We start from the raw sequence: 20,466 nt of genomic DNA on the forward strand, positions 1-20,466 counted from the left end.
ATAGAACGAATTAAACAAGCTGCTGATCCACGGACTAAAGACATTGATAATCTACCCTGCACCTGGCGTGCAGTCCCTCATCCTTCTGATCTGAAAGTTACACTACACCGGGAAAAAGTGCTGTAGTGTTGTTTTTACCATTTGCTGTTTTGTTTACTTGTTGGTTCCCAATTTTTGGGAAATCACCAAATTGCTCACAATGTATTAAGTCCTCTTGGAATAGGGGCAGCAGAGGTGACAATTATTTACCTTTAGAATGCAGACAGGGTGCAGGTATAGAGTATAGTCATAGTGGGGTACCTTATTTAGTATGGGTTAATATCAGATCCCAACATGGACCAGGGGAACAGAACGGCTCGAGGGGAGTAGACTTGGTTTGTATTTCGGCCTCTACAGGTATTAAAAAGAGGAGTTTTAAAGAGATAGCACAAAGAAGATGGTGGGGCAATGACAGACAGAATGTTAGTTAGGATTGTACATGTAGCAGAGATAGAGTGAATACATATGCTAATATTCACAGACAGGCTGCAACTCACAGGTTCAGTGACAAACACCCCTCCCCAACTTGGTCTCCTGTAAATCATCCTTTGGGTCACACAGACATTCGGAATGTTAAGAACCACCACTGTAAGGGGAGTTCCAGTTGTAAACGACTTAAGCTGCTCCAGAAGAACCACAGCTGCTTGGCATTTAAATCATTTAATCAGACTCCAGCCTTGGAGATCATCACCGAAAAGACAGCGATGGCCCTGAATTTATGGGCTGAAGAAAGACGACAGATACGAGCCACCATTCAACAAAACCGCCTGGCTCTCGATTACTCGTTGGCTGCTGAAGGCAGCGTTTGTGAAAGACTGGTTAATGACAATGTTCACAATGGTCAGGCGGTTAAAGACACTTCTTCAGGAGTTTGAAAATCTTCCCATGCCCAGGTTCAGACTTGGCAATGGACTAGACTTTTTAATGGTAACTGGAGTCTGATACCCACAGCCCTTATAGCAGCTGGACTCACTATTCTGGCCATTATGGTGCTCCCCTGCCTAAAGACTTATGTGCAGTATTTAATTCAACGGACCCCTCGTCAGATTACTTTAACCCAAAGGATGTATGTTTCCCAAATTCTGTCTGATGATGCTGAGACTGCCGTTCGTTTACTGACTCGCTGGGAAAAAGACCAAGTTTACAAGTAATACATTCCAGTTGAGAATTCACGAAGCGTAGCTAAAAGAAAAGTGAGGATTGTGAGAGATGAGTAAAACTAATATGAAAATATGTGTAATGAATAAAGCTAGTATGAATAGGATAAGGGTAGATAATAGAATGTAGGAAGTTAGTCTGAATAAGATAAGGGTCGTCTAGCGAGAGAATCAGGAAGTTCTGCATATAAATTAGTAAGCCTTAGACAGAATTAGCAAGCTCTGCATATAAGAGTTAGTAAGCCCTGAGGGTTGGGAAGATGTGAATAAGGACAAAGGCAGGTGAATAAGGACAATGACATGATGAGGACACAGGATGCCCCCTGGTCCTCCAAGTTCACAGAAACAGCATGTAGGCAGACAGGATTGCCTAATGCCAAACTTATCCAGGAGGCAGAAGAATGTTAGGGGGGGGGAGGTGAGGGTACCTCTACACTGAAATGAACTGTATAAAAGTTGGGTGAGCCCCAGTATGTGTGTGTATTCCCAGGGTAAGGGGAAGCACCCAACCTTGCATTGTTGTATAATGTTCTTTGTTCTCGATTTTTGTGTCGAGCAATTTCTGTGAAGGTTCTTCTGTTTTCTTGTCTTTCCCTTCAGTTAGGTTCCAAAGTCATGTAACCTCCCAGTATTATCTGTGGTGCTACCGTCTTTAGTTCAGAGTCCTGCTCCACTTCGTTTCTGATAACATGCAGGAGTTATCAGAATTTAAGGGCCTTTACTTTCACTTGCGCTTGGATAAGCTTGTTTATCTTTACCGTGCAAATTTGCAAATAGGTCAAGGGGAAAGTTTATGTTTCTTTGCTTAATGTGATTCAGGAAAATAAAAAAAAAGACAGAAATTGAAATAGGATTAAAATTGGATAGTCCAGTCAGGTGCCAGGCCATAGATTTTTTTTGTTGTTGCTTGAATTATGCAAGTTCCTGAGTGGGCCCAAGTGCATTGGAACAATTTTTTGAGGGGGAGGAGGAGATTATTAAACTGGCTCCCTACTTGCCCTATTATCTCCAACCTTTTCTGTCAATGTACTCAGGATTTCATGGCACTGTTGTCAATAACAGATGCAATTGAGATATGCTCTGAGAGTGATCCAAGCATATTGTAGTATGGAAGTTAAAAGAGGTTAATTTTTTGGTAATTGCTGAGCTGAAAGCTGGATATAATGAGGGGGATAGACAGAGTAAATGTAGATTGTGGTGGCCCGCTGCCGTGGAGATCGAGCCGGCATATCACGCAGCGCACGCAGTAGTAAATAGCAGCTTAACACACTGTAACACGTCCCTTAACATAGCAAACTGGCGCGGTTGAAAGCTGGAGCAATACAAGACCAGCAGCCCTAAAATGGCGCTGGCCAAGATGCCCAGCTAACAGATCAATAGCAAGCTAGGAAAGAAGGGTATTCATATTCAAGAATGTTCCCGCCTGCTATTATTCATGCAGCTGCAGGGCTTCACCTCGTTTTGTGCTTCTTTTTTTAAAATACTTTATTTAAAATTTTAAATATATGAATTACAAATGAAAAAAAGCCCTCCTCCCACCCCAAAAACCCCAAAAGAAAGAAAAATAAGAAAACAGGAGATTTGAACCATCACAAACACAATCAACCACCATGGATCAGAGCAATACCACCACAACGAGCCACAGGGAATTCAACATTTTAAACCCATATAATCCAAATAAGGGCTCCACACTTTGCAAAAAAAAAGAGATAATTATCACATAAATTATACATTTTTTTCCAATAGAATACATGATCTCAATTCCATGTGCCATCTCTGCAATCCCAAATCAATCTAATTTTTCCAAGTAATAGCTATACATTTTCTTGCTACAGCCATTGACAATCGCAATTTGGTACATAGTCAATCTCAATTTCAAACTCAACATTTTAACATTACCTAATAGAAATAATGTTGGATCCATTGGTAATTGACTCTTTAAAACTTTTCTAAAAATTCCTTAAGTCGTGTCAAAAATAATTTAACATTATCACATAACCAGGTCAAATGTAAAAAAGAACTTACTTTACAACATCTAAAGCATAATTCTGAAGAAATTAAATTATATTTCTTTAATTTCTGAGGAGTTAAATACAGCTTATGTATAAAATTATACTGGACTAATCTATATCTCACATTGACAATCTTAGTCATACAATCCTTACATTATAGTTATTCAATCATCTTCATCAATTATTATTCCCAAATCTTTTTTTCCATTTTAATCCTGATTTATGAATATCTAATTTAGGCATCTTACTTTGTAATAATTTATAAATTTTGGAACCTTCCGTAAGCAAAATTTCAAATTTTGATTGTCTTGGTTATCTTAAATATATCTAAAATTTTGCAATAATAAACACTAACGATAATAACAAGAATGAGTATTATTTGGAATTTTGTATTTTTCTTTCATTCTCTGAAAAGAAATAAAATAACCAGCTTCATAACAATCTTGTACAGTTTTAATACCTTTCTGATTCCATATTTTCAAAAACTGATTAAGAGTAAAAGGAATAAAGTTTATTCTGATTTTAAAGATATTTTCCGTGTGTATCTATCTCATCATTTATCCTACTCCATAATTCAATTAAATGTCTCAAAATAGGTGGACTATTATTAATAATTAATAACTTGGTATTCCATTTAAGATAAATTGTGCCATATTTTTCTCACTAATTTTAATTAGCTCATTATTAGCCCATATTAATGGATTATCCAAATCAAATATTCTATTAATAAACCTCAATTGAGCTGCTTTATAATAATATTGTAAATCTCCCAATTCATACTTTCAAGTTCATTTTGTAAAAATACTCTATCCATTTAACCTTTCCACAAAAATTTCCTAATTACGGAATTCAAATCTTTAAAAAATTTCTGAGGAACTTTACAAGGAATAGATTGAAAAAGATACTGAATTCTGGGAAAAAATATTCATCTTAATACAGTTGACTCTACCTTTTAATGTTATAGGTAAATCTTTCCATTTATTTAAGTCATCTTTAATTTGATGAAATAAAGGTAAATAATTTAACTTATATAAATGATCTAAATAATTTTCAATTCTAATACCTAAATATTTAATTTGACCTGACCATTTAAATTGAACAATTTTCTTACATTGAGTGTAATCACCATCAATCAGCGACATAATTTTTATCCCAATTTTATAACCTGATATTTCTCCATATTTTTATAACCTGATAGTTCTCCATATTGGTTCAATCTCTCGTATAATGATCTTAATGAATTTTGTGGTTCTGTTAAATAAATCAAAACATCAGCAGCAGATAAATTAATTTAAAATTCTTCAGAATTAACTCTAATTCCCTTAATATTACCATCCTGTCTCATCAATTGTCCTAAAGGTTCAATAGCTAATACAAACAGTGTTGGGACAAAGGGCATCCTTGTCTAGTAGATCTCTTTAATAAAAATGACAATGATATTTGGCCATTTGTCACCACTCTGGCAGAGGGTCTTTATATAAAGATTTAATCCAACTAATAAAGATTGGTCCAAACCTAATTTTTTCCAATACTTTAAATAAGAAACTCCATTCTAACCTATGAAATAACTTTTCAGCATATAATGGTAAGACCATTGGCAAATTGGATTTCTTCTGAGATTCACCAACTGAATCAAACTAATTAATTTTGCAATATTGTCCATAAGGTGAATGTTCTGACCCTCTCTTCATTTTATTTAATTCCTTTGTTACCATGTACTTCTCCACAGTAAATGCAGATGCAAAATATTCAGTCAAGATATCCCCCATGTCCTGTGGCTCTTCAGGTCGACAGCCACATTGATCCAGTTACCCTTTTGTTCTTAATATACTTGAAGAATCTCTTGGGATTTTACCAGACCTTTTTGCCCATCTGATTTCCTTCTCAAGTAAACTACATCTCATACTCCTCAAGACTCACTTCAACCCAGCTACCTTATACCTGGCATTTGCCTCCTTTTTCCAAACCAGAACCTCAATATCCATCATCAACTAACGTTCCTAATACTGCCAGCTTTCCCCTTCACCTCAACAGGAACATGCTATTCCTGAACACTTCCTATCTCGCTTTTAAAAAGTTCCCACTTGCCAGACTTCCCTTTAATTCCAACCAGCCTCTCCAAAGCAACTTTTCAGAGTACACACCTGATGCCATCGAAATGAATCTTCCTCCAATTTTGGACTTCAACTTGCCCAGGACTCTCTTTTTCCATAACTGTTTAAAAGCTAATAGAATTATGATCACTGGTCACAAAGTGAATTCCATTGACACTTCAATCACTTGCCCTGCTTAATAATTGTACCCTCCCCCCCTCTTTCTGGGGGCCCCCTATATATTTTTTGAAAGAACTTTCCTGGGCACACAATAAACTTCTCCCCATCCAAGCCCTTTGCACTGACAGCTAGCCCTAGTTACATCTAACATTGAACCATATGCAACCTGGGAAAAGGCCCTTGCATTTCAACTGTTGAAGAAAAAGTTGTCCAACTGTAGATTCCTGTGATGTTTAGGAAGGCAAGAAACAGTTTCTAAAAACAAAATGTATTAATGGTGAATAACACTCGACTAGTAACTGCAACAACATATGTGGTGCATGTAGTTCTTAAAGCTATATATCAATTAGTCCTCCATTTACACCAGTGGTTCTCAACCTTTTTCTTTCCATTCACAAACCACTTTAAGTAATCCCTATGCCATCAGTGCTCAGTGATTAGTAAGGAATTGCTTAAGGTGATATGTGAGTGGGAAGGTTGAGAATCACTGCTCTAGACCCAATTGTTACAAAATATTTTGCTTGAGAAAAATTGTCATTGGCCCATTTCCTTTGGAGTTATGAAACCGTGGCATAACAAGTCAAACAGTGGTTTTCAAATTTTTTCTTTCCACCCACATATCACCTTAAGCAATCCCTCACTAATCATAGAGCACCTATGGCATAGGGAATACTTAAAATGGTATGTGAGTGGAAAGAAAAAGGTTGAGAACCACTGATTTACACAATTGTTACATTCTTGAAAATACCTTGAAAATAGAAATCGTGGAAAATTATCAACGATCAATAGAAAATAGACATCAATGCGACTTCCTTTATTTATCTAAGTACAGTGATACTGTATCCTGACAATCTAACACCCAGTGACATTCCAGCTCACTCATTAGTCTGGAGAACAAACTAGGTGTCGAGAGAGCAAACGGGAGTTATATTTTAAGCTGGGTTTCTGGAGTGTAGACCACATATGTGGACTTCGGGCAAGTCACTTGGTTTCGTTTTCTGCTCCCTTTATAACCCTGATGTGCAACATAATAAAATTGAAATAAAATACTTTGGACCATTGAGTGACTATCTCTGGTATAAAGGATGCCACAAAAGTGAATTTAACTAAGAATTTCAATCTTGTTGAGTGGCTGGAAAAATAATATGGTATTTGGAGACAGAAAGGCTACCTCCAGGGTGTAATAAACGTCTGAAGATTAACAGGTTGGCCTGGTGCATTACCTAGAATAAGTAAGTGCCAAGTTTTCTGATGTTTGAGTGTTTTACTTCATGCACAAAACAATTATCAATCAAAAATCAATCAAAAAGAAAACTACCAAAATGATATGTGCTAATTAAACATCCAAAACTGTGATAATTAATAAATTTCCTCTTAATCAAATGGGGACTCTGAGCTCTTCAGATTTACTAACTTTACCAAAAAAAAATCCCTTCATGTATTTCCACAGGGGAGAAGAGGCTGTTGGTCATTCAAAACTTTGAAAAAATGAGCCAATTTCTCAACCACTGGATAAAAGGTAAACTGTAAAGTGTTTCATCCAGAAGAGTGATGGGAGAATTAGGGAGAAAGTTGGCATAGTAAATGAGGATGTAGGGGGTAACATGGGATAAATGTAGATAGGAGATTGATGAATGGTGCAGATGCAGAAGTCTGCTGGTTCTCCATGACTTTATGAATCAATACATTTTAGTGAATGTGTTGCATTACATGAAAGTATGATAAAAGCCCTGGAATCCAAAATTCAAACAACTGGCAGCCTCAAGCAACCAACAACAAAAAAATCAAGGAAAATAAATTTTAAAAATTAAAATAAATAAGAAAAAAATAATAGGTTAAAAATATGTAAATTTAAAATTGTAAAAGTAAATGTTCTCTGAAGGAACACATAAATTTGATGAAGATGGAAGCAAATATACAGCCTTTGGAATGTCTTGGCCATTTAAAAAAAATTAGACCCACGAGTCCATGCTGCCAAATTTACACCCAATTAACCTATACCCCGGTATGTTTTGAAAGGTGGGAGGAAATTGGAGCCCCCAAGGAAATCCCTCGCAGACATGGGGAGAACATACAAACTCTTTACAGATAGTGCAAGATTCGAACCCTGGTCCTGATCACTGGCACTATAAAGGTGTTTTGCTAACCGCTATGCCAACCATGCTGTCATGCTTGCTGTGTGAAACAGCAATGGCATCATCCAGGATGAAGAGTTGGTTGATGCTGCTCTCTGTTGGGGTGACTCTCTTAAAATGTCTCCTTATACCTGTTTAGTAAGAGTCACTCCAGTATTTATCTTTTGGGGGAGGGTTAATTATCTATAATGTTATTGTTCATCTTTCAGGCGGCTCTGTGGAGGGGGAGGAATCTACAGATGCAGCGACAGTTAAATTTTTTCAAAGAATGTGACTGAATATAAAGTAAATTGATTTATATTTTCATGCAAGGGAAGTTTGTTCTGTGTAAGTTTTTGTATTTTAAACATTGTAAGATAATTCTCAAAACAACAGAAAATATACTCATCTGGGATCTACCAATCCCCATTGGTGCCGGATACCAGGGCTTTTACTGGCAATCTGTACTTTACACAAAAAAATAAAGGATCACAATTGATTATAATTGAAGTTGTGCAATGAAATACTTTGTAATTTGAAACTTGACTGTGCCACACTGCTTCACTTCTAATACAGGTGATCACCTACTTATGAAGATCCCACTTACAATTTTTCAAAGTTACAATGGTTCGATTCCGTACTTTCAATTTTGAATTCTAATCTGTTCCTGCGCTTGCAATATGTGGTACACTACTCTCTTGCGATGCTGACTCAACTCAAACAGTCTTCATGCCCAGTGTGCTTTCAGCTATGTATGCTAAAGGTCTTTTCAGTGTGGAATAAAAGTATTCAAAATTTAATTATAAAAAATGATGTGTGGCATTCTTTTTCAACTTAAGATTTTTTCCACTTATGATGGGTTTGCTGGAATGTAACCCCATTGTAAGTTGAGGAGCACCTAGAAAGAACATGTTAACAATAACTATGTGAAAATATTACTATAGCAATTCACTGTTTACATGCATACAATCATGTTTTAGTGTAGATATTTACATACAAAGTCAACAATTATAATTGTAATTGATGTGCACATTCCTTAACCTCAATTTCAGGGAAGATTTTGTTCCTGCCAAACTGCATGCTGTGGATACCCTTGAATTCAATCTCTAGACAGTGTGTCTTCACTCAGTTTGAAGTCTCCAGCACTCAAGAACAATGTCCTGCTTGGCACTGGCTATCTTTAATTCAAACTTGGGTTCATTCTGCACATCTGCAGGTCCATCCTCACAATCATATGCATGTACAAGCTGATTGACCTTTCAATATCTGACCCCCATCTTCACCATGTAATTTATGACTCAGTCAGAATTTATTGTCACGAACAAGTCACAAAATTCAACGTTTTGCGACAGCATCACAGTCCAAACATTCATATCATGAACAATACAGCAATTATATATACATATATATATGTATATATATATATATATATATATATATATATATAATTACGTATGTATATAAGAAAAACAAAAATAGTGCTGCACGAAAAGTAAGGCAGTGTCTTTGGTTCATTGATCATTCAGGAATCTGATGGCAGTGGGGCAGAAGCCATCTCTGTGCCATTGATTCTTATACTTAAGCAATCTCCCCATTGTTTTATCCAGCATCTAATAATGGCCACCACATTCTTCTGAATACTCGAATCCAGCCATTCTCAAAGGGGGCCATATGGCCAACCCTGGATGGGGCTCATAAATTTTGTGATGAGTCCTAAAGTCAAAAAATGGTTGTGAATGGCTTCTCTAGTCAGTTCTGAAGCCCAATAAATGTATTTTGGTTGCATAAATGCATATTTGTTGTGGTTTAGCTGTGTATTCTCATTTTGTAATCTACCAAACACTTCAACAAGAAACTTAAAAATGTCTCCGTTCAGTCTCTGAGGTATTGAGGATACTACTTTGATTGCATAGAAATCTTGTGATCTCCTGGAGCATCTGTCCATTATAGTCTAAAAGACCTTGGTGGCTGACTTAGCCCCATATGGCATGTTGGTGCATATTAAGTGGTGCATTTATTTGCACTTGGACATGAGACAGGTCTAAAATATAGAGAACGTGCAGTTCCATGAAGAAATCTAGTAAGATGGTCAGCAGACATTGCTCATCTGTTCAGAAAGATCACATATTTCCCACATAATTTAACCCTCTTGCTCTCAATCTCAGTGTCAACAAGACTAAGGAGCTGGTCCAACTCCCCTGTCCACATTAATGGTGCTGAGGCAGAGATAGTGGACAGCTTAAGGTTCTTAGGGATAAACATTTCCAACAACCTGTTATAGTACAACTACATTGATAAAATGGAAAGGAAAGCAGACCAGCACCTCTAGTTCCACAGAAGGTTGAAGAAATTCAGCATGTCACCTTGTGTCACTTTCCTAAGCAGCCCCGACAACGCCCTATAACCCATTTTCATCCCCCTCCTCTTCCTGGTTCCATCCATCTATTTGCCACATGTCACCCACCAGATCTACCTTCCCATCTGCCTTTCATTTCCCTTCCCTATGCCATTTTCCTACAGCACAGAAAACAGGCCATTTTCCCCTTCTCTTTTCTTTGGCTTGGCTTCGCGGACGAAGATTTATGGAGGGGTAATGTCTACGTCAGCTGCAGGCTCGTTTGTGGCTGACAAGTCCGATGCGGGACAGGCAGACACGGTTGCAGCGGTTGCAAGGGAAAATTGGTTGGTTGGGGTTGGGTGTTGGGTTTTTCCTCCTTTGTCTTTTGTCAGTGAGGTGGGCTCTGCGGTCTTCTTCAAAGGAGGTTGCTGCCCGCCGAACTGTGAGGCGCCAAGATGCACGGTTTGAGGCGATATCAGCCCACTGGCGGTGGTCAATGTGGCAGGCACCAAGAGATTTCTTTAGGCAGTCCTTGTACCTCTTTTTTGGTGCACCTCTGTCACAGTGGCCAGTGGAGAGCTCGCCATATAACACGATCTTGGGAAGGCGATGGTCCTCCCTTCTGGAGACGTGACCTACCCAGCGCAGTTGGATCTTCAGCAGTGTGGATTCGATGCTGTCGGCCTCTGCCATCTCGAGTACTTCGATGTTAGGGATGAAGTCGCTCCAATGAATGTTGAGGATGGAGCGGAGACAACGCTGGTAGAAGCGTTCTAGGAGCCGTAGGTGATGCCGGTAGAGGACCCATGATTTGGAGCCAAACAGAAGTGTGGGTATGACAACGGCTCTGTATACGCTAATCTTTGTGAGGTTATTCAGTTGGTTGTTTTTACAGACTCTTTTGTGTAGTCTTCCAAAGGTGCTATTTGCCTTGGCGAGTCTGTTGTCTATCTCGTTGTCGATCCTTGCATCCAATGAAATGGTGCAGCCAAGATAGGTAAACTGGTTGACCGTTTTGAGTTTTGTGTGCCCGATGGAGATGTGGGGGGGCTGGTAGTCATGGTGGGGAGCTGGCTGATGAAGGACCTCAGTTTTCTTCAGGCTGACTTCCAGGCCAATCATTTTGGCAGTTTCCGCAAAACAGGACGTCAAGCGCTGAAGAACTGGCTCTGAATGGGCAACTAAAGCGGCATCGTCTGCAAAGAGTAGTTCACGGACAAGTTGCTCTTGTGTCTTGGTGTGAGCTTGCAGGCGCCTCAGATTGAAGAGACTGCCATCCGTGCGGTACCGGATGTAAACAGCATCTTCATTGTTGAGGTCTTTCATGGCTTGTTTCAGCATCATGCTGAAGAAGATTGAAAAGTCTGTACCAAAACATCATTCTGCTAGTCTCACTGACCAGCACCATTCTATAACATTTCAAACCTCTCTCAACCATGTATCTATCCAATTTATTCTTAAAACCTAAGAGTGAGCCCACATTTACCATGTCAGATGGCAGCTTGTTCCACACTCCCACCACTCTCTGAGGGAAGAAGTTCCCCCTAATGTTTCCCCTGAACCTTTCCCCTTTCACCCTAAAGCCATGTCCTCTCATATTTATCTCTCCTAATTGAAGTGGAAAAAACCTACTCACATTTTCTCTGTCTATACCCTTCATAATTTTGTAAACCTCTGTCAAATCTCCCCTCATTCTTATATGGTCCAATAAATAAAGTCTTAAACTGTTTAATCTTTCCCTGTAACTAAACTCCTGAAGACCTGGCAAAACCTTCTCTATACTCTTTTAATCTTACTGATATCCTTCCTGTAATTTGGCATCCAGATCTGTACATAACTTTCTCATTTATCTGTACCTGTTATAGCCTTATCACTCTCCATGTAGATGTCTCCAGTCTCCAGCTTCATTCACTGCTCTCCCTTTTTGGCTCCATGTGCTTCTTTATTTCCTTATTTGGTTCCATCTTTATCCCCACTCCATCTCCTCTCCCTCACTGGGCTCCATCTGCCTATCAACCTTCCTCAGTTCACCTATCACCTACTGCACCCTGTTTCACTCCTCCCAAACTCCTTTTTAGACCACCTTTCACTTACTGTCCTGATGCAGACCTGACCTGTAACGTCAACTCTCCAGTTCCCCCTTGTTACATACCAGGCAGCAGCAATAGAAATTAGCACAGATGGTGTTACATTTAAAAAATAATACTTTTAATTATTAATAAACAATAACACTTTATCTAATTTAACTAACTTATCTAACAACCCCAAACTATGCATGAATATACTGGTGTGTGTGCGTGTGGAATACCCCAAACCACTACTGTTCAAGGCATAATTCTCAGAAGGCAGTTCAAAGTTCAGTTTTGTAAATTCATTGTTGACATGTAGATTTAAAATTGATGCAACATGCAGGCTTTGGATGAAATCAGCAGTTCACGAAGAGAGTGAAAGAGACTGGCGGTGACAGAATGTTTATAACTCACGAAACCTTGTGGAGATGCTTCCAGTGAAATGTCCTTTTTAGACGAGTGCCAACTAAAACTCTCCTCTTCTTTGGCGTAGGGGACATGAAGTAAGTGATACTCACAAAGCTTCTAGAACCCTTTTCGTGGGTCAGCCAAACTCAAGTGACCGTCACTCTGGTCACTATCCAAGTGCAGTATTTCTTTTGCCTTCAGAACCCTTTCCATGGATCAGCTAGACAAAAGTGACCTTCACTCTTTTGGTCACATTGCTTTTATTGCTCTATCACAGACAGGAGGAAATCAGACAGATTGTCGATAACTACACGAGGCCAATCCAACACAGGATTTCTTCCAAGAGCTGTTGGCTCCTGTGCTATCACCTTAAGATGGCTTTCGAGCAAAACTGCGTACTCATTCTTTATCTGTTAGTCACATGGTCTCTGCACCTGGGTTTTGGAGACACTGCCTTGCTTCTCTTCAAATGTATCCAATTTAGGAACATCTTGTCTTCAGCCTGCAGTCAGTTTCACAGACACTCCAAAGCCTGCAGGTTTGTTAAATCAGTCCTCTTAAAGTGACAGTCCAACAGAAATGACTGAAAAAAATAGGAGCATGTAATACTCTACAGATGCTGTTGATTTGCTGAGTTCCTGGAATAGTTTGTTTTGTTGTACCCATTAACATGTCTTTCATCACAATTCTCCTCCCTCTAATTGCCTCCCCACCCCTTTCTATTCTTCACACCCCTTTCTATTTTCAGCCTCCCTCTCCACTTCTTTCCCTCCCTCAACACTTCCACCCACCCCACCATGGTTCCTGGGAGCAGTAGTGGCTCAGTGGCATCTGTTTTCTGTGAGCTTATCTACCACTTCCTGATATTTTTATAATAACAATTGAAAATTGCTGAAAAAAATTAGCAGATCAGACAGTATCAAGACCATTAACATGTGAAGTCTGGGCCTTTCATCTGAACTGAGAAAGAGGTAGGTGAGTCTAGATAGGAGAGGAAAATAGGGGAGGGTGATCGGTGGAAAAAAAAGGAAATTCTCTGAGGATGGACCATTTTAGTAATGATTTGGAAATGGTTTGGCAACACCTAATTTGACAGTAGAGTAAAACACATTGATCACACTAAAATCTAGGACAAAGTATATAATAAAACTCACTCAAACTGGTGATATTCATTGGGGTAAACATAATCTGCTGGAGGAACTCAGATCAACATCAGCAGGAGAAATGGAATGGTCTCCTCCTCCGTTATATATGGCTCATCTTTCCCCCACCCTTTGTTGTCTCTCCCTTTGCCTGGCACCTGCTAAGGTACTGTCTCTCCCTTCATTTTTCACCACTACCAGGTTCATCCATCCATCCCTCACATTGGACCCTGTCCCACCCACCCAACCTGTCCTCTTTATACCCGATTCTCTTCTATACTTATCCATTTCAATAAAAGCCCAAAACTTTGACTATTCTCACGATGGCTGTTTGACCCTCCAGCAAATTGTGTTTAACCAGGTTCAGTGTCTCCAATCTCCTGTGTGTCTCTTATTTACTGGGCCTTATTGCTGGAGGAGAGGTCTGGTATTTATGCCAGAGAGAAAGAAAGAAAATAAAAGGTTGGCTTCGCTCATTGTTTAATGGCCAAATTTTGTACAACTTCAATTGAATCTGGGAACTGCTTCTCAATAGTTCTGTTTGTTGTGTTCGTTGTTCCACAGGGGGGTGCAGTTATAAAAGTTTTGTGGAAATTTAGACTCTGGGTTAAAAATGTGTTTTAAATTTTGTTTCTCCCTTTTTATTGCACTAATTTTGGATCAGCTTAGATTTTATTTTTCACTCCCAAGTGTGCCTGGATTCTTGACAGCATGGTCTTAATGCAACATCAATGTTTATTTAGTATAGAATGACCCTTTCAGCTTCATCAATGATTTACGAGCTTTAATGTATATACCTAACCCATACATACTCAGAAGTTTCAACATTTGATGTAAGCAGCTTCTCTGTTTGCAACCAATGTATTAGAAGGGGTGATAAAATTGGTTCAGTACGATAATGAAGAATTTGGGAGAGGCTGAAATGGTCAAATGCATGGTAGACGAAACGGTGGCAAAGGGCTGTGAATCAGGGAGCACTGTTTTAAAGTAACTTGCAAGAAAATTAAAAGTGGCAGAAAGAAAAAGAAAACCAAATATGTAGCAAGTCATCATGATCCAGCGTGTATTGCCTGAATAGGTCGTGGGAACATTTGCAATAACAACTTTGAAAAGGAATTGTTAAAATATTTGAACAGAAATAATTTGGAAGGATGCGGGAAAGAGTCAGGACTAATAAGATAGCTCATTCAAGGAGGTGACAAGCACCATGAGCCAAATGTGTTGAGCCAATCCACGGTTCTGTGGTACTTTAATATAGGTTTGTGGTTAGTAGTAAGTCACTGAATATTTCAGTATGAGCATATTCATTAGTGCTTTGTACTCAAATATGTGGAGAATCCAAATCTAAAAAAGAAATTGCAAACACTACAAGTCAGAAACAAAAAGAAACACTATAAATTGTTCAATGTTTGTAAAGAGGAAGAACCCAATGTTTGATGGTAATCCTCAAATGGATCGGCAAAATGACTGAAGGGAAAATGCTCATGTTGCAGCTCTTCAGCTGGAGAGTTCAATATTTCTTTTACAAATCTGATGTTTTCCTTTCTTGTTGCAGAGAAACCCGGGTGAAAGGGAAAGAAAACACAAAGTTGAAAAGAAGCATAGATTCATATGCCAATGGAACAGGTCCTGCCCCTATATACTTTACACCAATAACGATGTACCCATCTAGTCCTTTTTTTTGTATTCTACCCATATACTCATCACTCTCCTCAGATTCTATGACTTACACACCATGGGCAATTTAAGTGACCACCAAGCCTATGTGGGAGGAACCCAAGAGAAACTAGTCACGGCGGGAATGTACGAACTCCACACAACAGCACTGGTTGGTGGTCAGGATTAAACTTGAGTTACTGGAGCTGGGAGGGAGCAGATCAATTTGTTGTATCACTTTGCTGCCCTAAGTGTACAAGAGAATTGAAGGAGTGGTAGTCATATGATGCCCATTTTGGGGTGTAAAGATCTCTAAATTGTAGATAAAAGATTGCAGCAAGGTGAGCATTAATTTTCTTTCCTCCCCAAAACTCACTCCAGAGCAATGTTTCATTTGTGAGTTTGTGCAAATGGAGTGTTGCTGAGAGTGTAAGTAACCAGCAATGAAATGATCTGGAAGAGAGTGATGACAGGCTAAGGTTATGAAACAATTCATGAAGGAGCTGAACTGTGGGGCAGTCAGGGGATAAATTAAAATGCAAAATGTTTTTCCTCTGGGGAGTGTGTGGAGATGAGACACAGCGCTGCTCTGCAGGGTTCTACTGCCTGATCATGGTGGATAAGTTAAGTCTTCCCACACTGATGCAGTTTACCAGATAATTGGAAATACTTCAAACAGCGATTCAACATTTATTTAGAGGCTGATGGAGTGGGAGAGGCTGATGAAAAATGGAAAGGGTCTGTGCTTCTACAAGAGATGGGTGAAGATGCCTTGGACATCTATAGCAGTTTTCAAATTGATGAGACAGGTTTCACATTGGACACTGATAACAAAATTTGAGGAATATCTAGTTCGAAATGAAAACGTAATATTTGAGAGATTCAAGTTTTTTCTCCTGTGACAAGGTATGAGCTTTGACCAATACTTAGCAAAGCTTCACACATTGAGTAAGTTCTGTGAATTTATAGAGATTTGAAAACTCACTCATTAGAGACAGAATAGGTTGTGGAATCTAAGATAATGGGCTTAGAAAAAGACTGTTGCGTGAAAAAGATTTGACTCTGGAAAAGGCTGTGAATATGTGTAAGGCAGCAGAGACAACTTGAAGATAAGCTAAGGAGCTGCTTGAACCAATAACACACTTGACTTCTGTTGTAGTCTCCATTTTGTTTTTGTGACAACTTGGTGCATTGCCTACTTGGAAATGTAGTTATTTATTATATATACATAATAACAGTACCCCATCCCCATTGAGAAGGAAAAGCATAGGAGAAGATCCAACAGGTCAGTTATCACAGCAGTGGACCAGCGAGGGGCTCAGTGGCTGTAAGACCCACACAAGCTGTGAGCAGATGGCCACTTGCTATTGAAGGACTTAACAGTATGCGGTCTGCTGGAGACTGGCTCATAGGAACCAGGTATCGGAGCCAGAATTCATGAAGCTGCTGATGGCAAGAATAGCTCCTAAAAGGTCTCAGGCACTGAAGGTTTCCTGATTGTATCAAAAGGTTTTGATCTGGAGCCAACAGATAGAACAGGACTCTGTGTGACAAATCTATGCCCACTCACTGTCTCTGAAGGGACTCTCTTTTGCTTCTCTTTCTCTTTCTGTAAGGGCCACCGGGCAATACATATGGCGCCTGTCTGCCTCACAGCAGACAAAAGGAAATGTTAAATATTACATTTTCTGTTTTATTCCATGTCAATAAAAGAATCTTGAATCTTAAATGACAATATTAACCAAGGGAGAGTAGAATGCTGAGGGTAGATAACAGAAGAAGAAAGTGGCTTTCAGAGTTGGAGAGGATGGCTGAAGGATAGAGTCGCAGGCATTGTAAACAGTGTATAAAGTTTTAAATGTGTTATCTAGATATTTGTCTGACTTGACATTCAATATTTGAAGATGTTGCTGTGGGACAACTTTGGTGTTCTGATACTGTTCTTAAATCTAATAATGAGCATTTTTCATTCTTGCTTTCTCCTGCAAATTATCAATGATGAGATTGAATTTTGCATAAATGGAAAGCTGCTGAGGGTGGAAAGGATGTGCGGTGTATCAGGTATTGAGAGAAGGTTAAGTAGACTGGAATGATCTGGAATATGTGAATGATGTGAACGGTGAAACAGACATAGATATAGTAAGAGGTGCATCATGAACTGAACAATAGGGTGGAACGTTACATTCACACACTCAATCAGATTACTGGTTTGAGGTTTATGATAAAGCAAGTTCATTTTCAAGTTGAAAACGTACCTACTGTATTTGGGATGGTATAGCCATTGCCCAGAATGTTTGAAATCCAGCAGGTAAAACTTACCCATTTATCTGTTTTGCTCTCCTACTGAAATCTTGAAAATATAATTGTTTCATTATTTTCTTTTAACTCCACAGCATGTCACCTCTGTATACTCCAACAGTTTTCTCTATGTTAACATTGCTTTTGTTCTGCTCAAACAAACATATGAAATAAACATAGATCGCAAGATAGGGGAATGGTGGATCAGTGGTATGTGGTTGCCAACAAACAGTTAACATTTTTTGGGGGTCAACATGAAGTTCTCATCTTGTGTTGGAACCTCTCTTCCCAGAAAATTTTCCAATTAAAGAGTGCCATAGTGATTCAAAAATCTTTCATCACCAATTTATTTAAACGAGTGCCCACTTTATTAATTCTAGTGATACAAAATTATAATAAAAAAAATCATAATTCTTTGTTGTGGCTTGATTTAATAATGTTTTGTAATTTGAATAATAACTGGTCAATGAGAGAGAAAATAATCATCAGATTTGAATTGTAGCTCGGGTAAATAAAAATGTTGCATGTTTCATAAATACTTATATAGAGCCAGACAGGAGCATTATTTTACTGATACTATAAGAGCAAAAGAACCTTACACTAGGTGAGTAAAAATGTAACTTCCAGTACTTAATGGCAACCCATAGATATTCTTTCTTTGGCTTGGCTTCGCGGACGAAGATTTATGGAGGGGGTAAAAGTCCACATCAGCTGCAGGCTCGTTTGTGGCTGACAAGTCCGATGCGGGACAGGCAGACACGGTTGCAGCGGCTGCAGGGGAAAATTGGTTGGTTGGGGTTGGGTGTTGGGTTTTTCCTCCTTTGCCTTTTGTCAGTGAGGTGGGCTCTGCGGTCTTCTTCAAAGGAGGTTGCTGCCCGCCAAACTGTGAGGCGCCAAGATGCACGGTTTGAGGCTATATCAGCCCACTGGCGGTGGTCAATGTGGCAGGCACCAAGAGATTTCTTTAGGCAGTCCTTGTACCTTTTCTTTGGTGCACCTCTGTCACGGTGGCCAGTGGAGAGCTCGCCATATAACACGATCTTGGGAAGGCGATGGTCCTCCATTCTGGAGACGTGACCCATCCAGCGCAGCTGGATCTTCAGCAGCGTGGACTCGATGCTGTCGACCTCTGCCATCTCGAGTACTTCGACGTTAGGGATGAAAGCGCTCCAATGGATGTTGAGGATGGAGCGGAGACAACGCTGGTGGAAGCGTTCTAGGAGCCGTAGGTGATGCCGGTAGAGGACCCATGATTCGGAGCCGAACAGGAGTGTGGGTATGACAACGGCTCTGTATACGCTTATCTTTGTGAGGTTTTTCAGTTGGTTGTTTTTCCAGACTCTTTTGTGTAGTCTTCCAAAGGCGCTATTTGCCTTGGCGAGTCTGTTGTTTATCTCATTGTCGATCCTTGCATCTGATGAAATGGTGCAGCCGAGATAGGTAAACTGGTTACCGTTTTGAGTTTTGTGTGCCCGATGGAGATGTGGGGGGGCTGGTAGTCATGGTGGGGAGCTGGCTGATGGAGGACCTCAGTTTTCTTCAGGCTGACTTCCAGGCCAAACATTTTGGCAGTTTCCGCAAAGCAGGACGTCAAGCGCTGAAGATATTAGATAAATGTCAACCAACAAAAATAATTGTGATCATTGAATGAGTGTTCATCTAGTGTGAACATGCTTGAGAATATTTCAAGCATTAATGAAGCATACTTACTTTGGTATTTTAATTAAAACTGATCTTTTCAGGATAATCTATCACAAAGCAAATCTTTCCAACAAACACAGTCTGGGTTTGCTTTGTTATAACCCTGTACATCGTTCTGCTGATTTTGACCTCAAAAAAATTTTTGGTTCTTTTTCTCTTCAGGATTCAGCACCATCTGTGCCCCAAATACCATTCCTTTTTCAAAAATATTTTTCTATCTTGCAATTTATTTTGGCTTGCACAGTCTTTGCTTAGGATGTGAAGGTAACCTAAAATTCTATGTATTGTTGAACGAAAGAACAAACAGAGCATTTTGATGTTGAATTGGTGTTGAAGAACTTGATACTCACTGACCAGGCACCAGTTTTAATTTTTTTAATTTTAATTTTAAATGTAGACATATAGGCCATTTTGGTCCCGTGTATCCATGCTGCCCAATTTACACCCAATTAACCTACACCCCCAGTATGTTTTGGATAGTGGGAGGAAACCAGAGCCCCCGGGGAAAACCCACACAGACAATCTGTACAAACTCCTTACTGAAAGCGCAGGATTCGAACCCCAGTCCTGGTCACTGGCGCTGTAAAGGCTTTGCGCTAACTGCTATGCCATAAATGCTTGGGATTAAAATTTTTAAATATTTATCTGTGAATTCTTTAGGACAAATAGAGTGAATTACATTATATTTAGCTAGAGGTTAAAAAAAAACAACAAATAACTGGGAAAATGCTTGACATTTTGATCTGCTATTTTAGGAAACTGAAATGGATGGTTCAGATGATTTATATTTCTTTTCTAAAGAACATCTCCTTAAAAAGAATTAATGGATGCAAAAGAGGGTGAAATGAGAAGAACACAGTTTATGTAAGATTGACTCCAAATAATTATGATTATGCTGAGCAAAGGAACAAAAGCACTTCTACTACTGTCACAGAAGGTGAAACAGAAGATACTAGCTGAACAGGAGTGTTATAGCCAGACTATTCATTTTGCTCATTCCTACAAGTAACAGACCATGTTGTTTAATTTAGCATTGGCAGGAATGGAAACTTGCTGAGAGCCGATGAGAGTCATGTAACAGGAACCATTATTGATAGACTCTATAAATTAAGCCATTCCATGTGGGAGTAACCCAGAAACAAAAGAAGCAAAGCTGAAATAAGTAAATATGATTTATTTTTGTGTATCATTGCTTGCTAAATTTACGACTCCACTGCTGAAAGGAGAAAGGCAGAAGACCTTTGAGAATGTGACCAAAT

At 39.2% G+C, this 20,466-nt stretch overlaps 1 long non-coding RNA gene across 1 annotated transcript in view; it reads left to right on the forward strand.

The window, feature by feature from the left end:
• The window catches only part of LOC138740415 (uncharacterized), a 29,878-nt gene extending 21,483 nt beyond the window's left edge, over nucleotides 1–8,395 (forward strand). Inside the window, exons 2-3 of the long non-coding RNA XR_011342896.1 lie at nucleotides 6,932–7,000; nucleotides 7,826–8,395. This is a non-coding gene — a long non-coding RNA (uncharacterized lncRNA). The remainder of the gene's footprint in view (nucleotides 1–6,931; nucleotides 7,001–7,825) is intronic.
• Nucleotides 8,396–20,466: the final 12,071 nt, after the last annotated feature.

Source organism: Narcine bancroftii, chromosome 8 (genome assembly GCF_036971445.1).
Source record: "Narcine bancroftii isolate sNarBan1 chromosome 8, sNarBan1.hap1, whole genome shotgun sequence".
Lineage (NCBI taxonomy): Eukaryota > Metazoa > Chordata > Chondrichthyes > Torpediniformes > Narcinidae > Narcine > Narcine bancroftii.